The sequence below is a fragment of the Macrobrachium nipponense genome, chromosome 21, assembly GCF_015104395.2.
Source record: "Macrobrachium nipponense isolate FS-2020 chromosome 21, ASM1510439v2, whole genome shotgun sequence".
Classification (NCBI taxonomy): domain Eukaryota; kingdom Metazoa; phylum Arthropoda; class Malacostraca; order Decapoda; family Palaemonidae; genus Macrobrachium; species Macrobrachium nipponense.
This window is the reverse complement of record NC_087212.1, coordinates 192,035-200,404: the sequence shown is the minus strand read 5'-3', so window position 1 is coordinate 200,404 and position 8,370 is coordinate 192,035. Positions and strand designations below refer to the sequence as shown.

At 36.9% G+C, this 8,370-nt stretch overlaps 1 protein-coding gene across 4 annotated transcripts in view; it reads left to right on the top strand.

Annotated features, from left to right (window-relative positions):
- The first annotated feature begins 5,001 nt into the window (after positions 1–5,001).
- Positions 5,002–8,370, top strand: part of LOC135197674 (eukaryotic translation initiation factor 5B-like) — a 46,949-nt gene continuing 43,580 nt past the window's right edge. For all 4 annotated transcript variants that reach the window (XM_064224693.1, XM_064224692.1, XM_064224691.1 and 1 more), the window contains exon 1: positions 5,002–5,140. The gene's annotated coding sequence lies outside the window, so the exon portion shown is untranslated. The remainder of the gene's footprint in view (positions 5,141–8,370) is intronic.

The window sequence follows — 8,370 nt, the reverse complement described above, 5'->3', positions numbered from 1 at the left end:
CAGTAATCTAGTTTCCTTACAGTTCACTGAACAAACCACAATGTATTTTTCTTCATTCCATTAACTCCCAACTTTTTACAAACCTTAGTAAGGATCCAAATACTGTACTGAACAAGGACCTCAAGGAATTCCAAGGTGGTTGTAATTTAACACAATATACAATACCATTGAGATGTTTCTCAACAAACATCAAGAGAAAAAATATTGCAAAACAAACTGCTCACACAAAATAATTTGTTTTTGCAAAAAGAGAAGCTAAATATGAACACCTCCTTAAAAATTTGGCCATTATTTTCAAGTATAGTAGTACTGGGAAAATCCCAACCTCTCTCACATACAATGAGAGGAAGAAAAATGGCTAATGATTTCAAGTTATTGACCTGAAAGCTTCACATTTTCAATTAAATCTAGCAAAAATAAGGAACTGGCATGGGGACTAGTCAATAACTATGTATATGTGACATAGATGAATGCTAAGAGGATGGAATAAATAGAATTAGGCCATTCAGCATTGAAAGGTTAATTGACAGCAAGAACGTTTGAAAGGTGTAACAGGAGAAAACCTTAAAGCATCTATGAAATAATAGTTATGAGGGCGTCAAATGTAAGAGAGAATTATGAAATGGAGGTACATTAAAAGGAATGAAAAGTTGCAGCTAGGGGCCAAGGGGGTACTGCAAAAAGAAACCTTAAAGTAGTGCCTACAGAGTGCCAGCAGTGCACAACATGAGGTACAACTGTTGACAAAAGGGATGGTCACTTGATAAATTTCTCTCTTTGGGTACCTTAAGGGGGGGAATTAAGGCTATAAGGACCCATGATCAGGTCCAAGTTAAGATGTTACATTTATCATAAATTAGGTACCCCCCACCCCCAAGAACACTTCAGTTCTGCAGAGAGAGAACCCAGGAAAAGGCTGCCCTGTAACCTTCCTCAGTAAAAAAACAGTGTATTTATTTGCCTAAAGATGACGAAAAAAACAAGAATGCTTCTTCCTGGGATGTGTAGAAGCACTGAGCGTTTTTTAAAGCAAAAAACCTCTCTATTAGAAGGTGAGGGTGGAAAGCCACAAACCATGAGAAGTATAAGGTCTCCAAACTTCACAAGAAAGCTTTAATGTGAAAGTTTGCTGGTGGTAAAGGCCGAGACGAAGCAAGAACTCCCTTTGGAGGCTTATGAGGAGCCTTGCAGATTTTAACTGCCGTCTAAAACATGGAGCTCCAAACGGGAACAGGCTTCTTCGGACCTTGGCTGATTCGGACCATGTACTGGCTCATTCGGACCTTCAAATGATTGGCCGATTCGGACCTAATATGCAGTGGCGGCTGTTACATAGTTTTTTTTTTTCAATTCCTTGATATTAACTGCATAAACACACATTATATAGTACATATACATATGGCACTATAAACAATGCCTAAAACTTAATTTCTTCAAGTTCTGTTTTTCTTGGGCTATGACTGATTACTAATGGATGATTACCCTTATCAAATTTGAAACTGTAAACAAAACTGAAAAAGTATTAAAATACTAAAATTCAAAGCAGTAACTTTCGGCAGCGGAAAGACTGGCGGACGGACTGACGGAAAATTGAGAATATGAGGTTACATGAAAATATTAAGTTTGTAAACTAAGCGTAGCAAAATAAAAATCATTAAACCATTAAAAAGAATAAAAACTCGAAAATAAAAACTTTAAGATAGTACAAAACTGAGTATGACAGTCAAATAAAATAACATAGGCCTATATAAAACACACCTAAAAGACAAACGCATGCATACACACACTCTCTCTCTCTCTCTCTCTCTCTCTCTCTCTCTCTCTCTCTCTCTCTCTCTGAGGAAGGCAGCAGAATCTCTGCCGAAAGCTATTTTGAAATTTAGTATCATTGACATTGTGGTTATCATTTTTTCCCATTTATTGCAACTCACCACTGAGTTGATTATTCTGCATTACATTACATATCATTACTATCGTCACTAATTTGATCACTATCACTAATACTACATATTGATTAGGCTATTGACGGATTTCAATTCACACATTCGCCCTCCAACAGCTAGGCTAACACTGCCCGAGAGGTCAGTGCTCCCATGAACCCTACGTGCGAGCTGGCTACATTATCACCCTACAAGCAAAATAAGAACTGCTGAACACCAGCAGTTCCACATATAGTTTCATTTTTTTTAACAAAAACAAGAGAATGGTCATCATTTTTAAAGGATTATTGATCATCTATACTTAATATCTCATATTCTTGTATATATTCATAATTTTGTGCATATATATTATGAAATCTATAGGGGGTGCTGCAGTTCCACAGTGCCTGCTGACGAGTCGCCACTGCTAATATGTATTTACATATGTGACATTGTTTTATAATATTGTTTCAATGTTTGTAATCCATAATCATTCCAAAGTCTATTATGAAAATATATTGGGGAAGCAATGGAAATCCTCTCCGCTCACGTTTCAAGGACCATTTATTTCGTACAGTTACATATTGCTCTGATTTTTAAACTAGCTAGTTCATGTAAAATTAAGCTAAAAATAAAACCCAAATTCACCCGAAATAGCCCCTTTATTCACACTGGCGCATAGTATATACGTGCACATTTCTTCAGTAGCTGACCAGTTGTTATTTTCCTTTCATTATAGTCCTCCCACGGTTTCATGACACGCCCTTGTAGTTCCTTGACCTGCTTTCTCTGATATCTCTTTAATTTACCCTCTTTAACAAGCTTAATTCACCTCATTCGGTATTTCCTTTGCCTCTAAGTATATTAAAGATAGAAGTGAATAAGATGCGAGGTTACTTTTTTGGCTTTTTGTTCAGCTTATGATCCCACCCCTCCACATGGTTGTTTGACCTAATACTGCGCCTAAACACAGACCCGTTCTCCATTTTTCACACCTGACTCAGCAACCACGTTAGGTCAACATAATCCATAAACTCTCTAACTGGCCCAATGACACCCACCTTGCCTGAAAGTTCATCAAAGGTTTCCTTAATATCATTGCTATAATATAAAATTATTATTATGGGTCCAAATCACTCAAAACAAAGGTCCGAAAGAGCCGAGCAAATGGTCCGAATTAGCCTAAACAATAGTCCGAATCAGCCTAGTAAATGGTCCGAATCAGCCAAGACTAAGGTCCGAATCTGATCCGAACCAGCCACGGTCCGAATCAGCCAAGGTCCGATTAAGCCTGCATCCGGTCCTTTGACAACATTAAGGAACACATACAGTACACAAAGTTTTTTTTTTTTTTTTTCCAGACTCAAGCCGATTCATGAAGAATGGCTTAATGTTGACAGCCTCATTTCTGAGAGCAGGCAGGTAATGTAAGATATACTAAAAAAAATACTGCTATATCTAACAATAATAATAATAAATAAAATAAATAAATAGCGAGTAGAGAAGCTTTAAAAATAATGACGTCCCGTGCACTTGTACTTTTACATGGACTATCATTTACAATTCTGGTATTCCTAAAGAATGCAAGTCGTGGTTTGTTGAGCTTTGAAAATAACAAGTGTTCTATGAATTGCAGTTGTTCAAGGACAATCTGAACTATGCCTCACAACTGAAGGCCGAAATGAAATGTAATACAAAATATAGGCACAAGGCCAAGCGCTGGGAAATTTACGAGTAAAGGAGGTTTTTATTGGTGAAAGATGAAATTAATGTAGATACAGTTAAATGAAAGTGGTTGCGGCTAAGTACTGCCTACAGTGTGCCTCACCCCCTACGAAAACGAGGCTAAAATGAATCTTCAAATGCTTATAATAATTACGTACCTTACGCGTGCCAAATAGATTTATCAAATGTATCTGTAACCAAAATCAAGAGAACAAGTTATGAAGCTTCCTATAAAAATAGCCAACACGAATAAACTGTTATACAAAAGAAGTTTGTAAGAATGATTCAGAAAGGCCGATGTATCGTTACACCCATGGAATTGAAATTACTGAAATTAATCCGAGCGTTCGCACGCGCGCACAATCAGTGAGAGAGAGAGAGAGAGAGAGAGGAGAGAGAGAGAGAGAGGAGAGAGCAAAACTACGATCGCTATTAAAGAGGAATAATTAGTTTTCTTACAGTTTTATCTTTATACATATACGGAGAGAGAGAGAGAGAGAGAGAAGAGAGAGAGAGAGGGGGGGGGGGGGGGGGGCAAAAACCACTATTGCTACTACGGAAGAATAGTAAAGTTTCATTATATATTTTGTAATAGTTTTACCTTTATACACACACCAACAATCACGAGAGAGAGAGAGAGAGAGAGAGAGAGAGAGAGAGAGAGAGAGTGGGTGGGGAGAGACAAAACTACTATTGCCACTTTTGAAGATTATAGTTTTAACTTTATATATTTACTGAACGAATTAACCTCTGGTGGAATGTTAAGTTCCTTCACCCAAAACTGCTAAAATAAAGATATTTGTCACTTAACAGGTAAATAAAAAAAAAAAAGGGTGAAACATTAACATTGGTCAAAAATATAAAAATTTGGTTCGATTACTACACATGTCCGTGCAACAAGTGTTCGAGAGAGATCACATATCTATCTATATTCAGATCCAAACGACTTCCAGAGAAATAATAACTAAACATTACGTAGAGCGTTGAATACCAAAACGAGGAAATGACGAAAATAAATGAAAATGAAATAATGTCTTTTTTTTTTTTTTTTGTAAGCTAGTGATAAATAAATCTGCGGGATAATAGCTGTTGGAGGTGTCTAGCAACTATATCCATCCAGCCGGTACGTGGTGTGATCTAAAATGTTATTTTAATAGTTTTAACAATGTAACGTATAATTAAACGTAACAATAAGTCAGTCAAGTCAATCGTTTAAAATGCGTGAATAAATAAACAAGATGGAAGGCTTTTAAAGCTAGTGATAAGCGATAAATCCAAAGATAAAGCCACTGGCGGTGTCTGGCAACTTGACATCCGAGCACGGTGATGACATCCCAGCACGGCCACCGTGATAAGCGTCGGACACAGTGCCACTCAGTCTTTATCTGGGTGCCGGAGGCATAACTATTCGGCCTTCTCCACCGGGCGTCAGTGATTTCGGATAATTAACTTTCCAACTTGTTTTTTTTTTACCCTCCCAGAAACGTTAAATTAAGGTAAGATAATCGCACATTTAACTCCTACACGATAAGCTTTTCCGTCCATAATTCAAGATCAAAGGTTTATCAACAGTAGAGAAGGTTTTAGTCGTAACTTGAACTGATAAGAATGAAGAAACGTGGTCTCTCTTTATCTGTTTATTTGTAATGGTTCCTCTTTTATTAATTCCCAGACAACTTCAATGCAAGAGAGGGAAGGATAAAAACTCTAAAAGGAGTATTCAATATTATTATTATTATTATTATTATTATTATTATTATTATTATTATTATTATTATTATTTTATATTCAGAAAATAAACCCAACAGGAGTCATTGACTTGAAATTCAAGCTTCTAAAGAATACTATTATTATTATTATTATTATTATTATTATTATTATTATTATTATTATTATTATTCAGATGAGCCCTTATTCCTCTAGAATAGGCCCATAGGGGCCACTGACTTGAAATTCAAGTTTCTAAAGAATTTTGTGGTGTTTATTTGTAAGTTAACAGAACACAAAGGAACATCAGTTATTAGACAAGAACAAATATAAATGAATAAATTTGTAGGTAAACAGATAAAAATACATTATGAAACACTGCAAGCGTAATAATTGTTTTAAGGTATTAATTCATTGCACATTCGCTTGGACTGTCGAGGTTGTTACAGTGAATAACTTCTTGAAAGACTGGACTTACTGGGGGTGGGGGGGCGGGGGGGGGACAACGATTTCGAGATCTTACAATAATTGCTTGTATTCCTCGGTTATCTTCTGTTACTTCATCCCATTGAACACCGAAATTCTTTGAAACTTGAATTTCAAGTCAGTGGGAACTTTGGTGGGCTTGGTCCATATGAATAGAGGCTCATCTTTTGAATAAAATAATAATAATAATAATAATAATAATAATAATAATAATAATAATAATAATAATAATAATAATAATAATAATAATAACGTAAGATACAAGGCTTTCTTACACACAAAATAAGTCAAACAAAAAAACTTTTATAATCAGCATTTTCAGACATTTACCAAAACTCCCACAAGGTAAAATGATTATAAACTTTATAGTTTTCCAGCATCACTCGCGGTAAAATCTATGATACCGGTGGACAGGAAGTAAGAGAGAGAGAGAGAGAGAGAGAGAGGTATGAGTCTAGTGAAAACTAGCGGATTAGTCGCCACGTGGCTTATGCAAATCCAAAAGCCGCACGCGTGTCCAGCCACATCACGAATAGTATATATATGGGCACTTTGGTGTGGATATTCTTATTTTCCATAGCAGCTATACGTACACACATGAGCGCGTTACTATGGGAGCGCGCATGCGCGCGTCCTCACATCTGCTCTACCCGGAAACTAATATACACCTGTACAAATACGTCAACGTACAATAATGGAGAGTTGGTGTGCGTGTTACGGACTGCCGTGTGTGTGTGTGTGTGTGTGTGAGAGAGAGAGAGAGAGAGAGAGAAACAATGGGATCTATTTGCATACGAGTACCGGCCAGCCTTACCGTAATATTATTATTAAAAAAGTTAACTATCTAAACCGTTACTGATAAGCGCGATTACTCATTACTCCAGCTCTCTCTCTCTCTCTCCCCGCGTGGGCCACATCATAGCATTCGCTACAATGCTTGGAATTTCAAGCTAGCCGCGTTAGACCTACTATATCTGAAAATGTATCGTAATAACGCTAACTGATAACCACAGAAATATGGCAGGTAGTTGTCCACAGTAGATTAAACTGTATCCATTTATTGAGATTTCAATAGATTGGCTGCATTTGATAAATGTTGAAAAGTGATGTACTACAGTACAAACATGGTGACTTCTGCTTAATATTAAAGTTCAAAGAAATTTTAGGAAAGGAACTTTGTAGTTTTTATACTCTTAAATGCTTGTAATTGAATGTATTATTATATAATTAAGTTTACCTGCTCCGTGCATGTAATATACATTGCAATAATCAACATACGTTTTAAAGAGACTCTGGTTTTGTTGCTGTTAGTGAAGAATAACAAAAAATTGCGCTTGGAATCAATCCTTCAGTTCTGATTTGTATCTACCATTTGTCATACGTACAACGAAGTTAGTATGTGGGCTTAACTTCTGCACTTATCAGCTACATTATTATAGTTATTATTATTTTAGGTGAACCGCAAGATATATCTCTCTTAAGTAGGTAAATTTACCCTGTGTATCATAATTTAGGGGTAGTGATTTCGGGAGAAAGTTCATTCTGAATTATATATAAGTAGGCTTATGTTTGAAAACATCATTCTCCAACAGCTGGGTTAGATCACAACGTACTCGTTTTCACGATGCTTCGTAGTCCTAGGAATCTATTTTATAAATCAAGCCTCATTATTCTTCTTTTTCTGCTTTGTTATAATCCACCTGCCCTCGGGTATCTGACGCATAATTATCGATCTATAGTCAACGGGTCCCATAAATATTACGACTAGCTCGGTAACGTCCGATAGCAGTACGTCACGCGAAGACAAGAGACTAGACCGTTATCGGCAGATCACGGTTAAGTAACCCAAAAATTATAGGCCGGCCCCCTCCCCCTTCCTCTCACCACCCCCTAACCCGTCGTGTAACACCACACACTTCATTATCTTGCCCAATCGCTTGCATAAGACTGCCACGGTTGGTTGAAAGTTCCTTTGAATTACTGTTGTAAAAGCCATAGCTCTCTACCCAGGATTAAATTCGCCACTAGGAAGGGCTCTCTCTCTCTCTCTCTCTCTCTCTCTCTCTCTCTCTCTCTCTCTCTCTCTCTCTCTCTCTCTCTCTCTCTCTGTGATAGTCAATAAACGATTCGTGATATTGAATAGTCTCACGTCATTGAAATAACTGCATTAAACTAATTTCGATTCTCTCTCCTTTAAGGCTACAGATTTCAGAGAAAAATCTCCCATCATCATCATCATCATAATATTATTAAATATTATCATTATTAATTATTATTATTATTTTTTTTTTTTTTTTGCTCTATCACAGTCCTCCAATTCGACTGGATGGTATTTATAGTGCGGGGTTCCGGGTTGCATCCTGCCTCCTTAGGAGTCCGTCACTTTTCTTACTATGTGTGCCGTTTCTAGGATCACACTCTTCTGCATGAGTCCTGGAGCTACTTCAGCGTCTAGTTTTTCTAGATTCCTTTTCAGGGACCTTGGGATCGTGCCTAGTGCTCCTATGATTATGGGTACGATTTCCACTGGCAT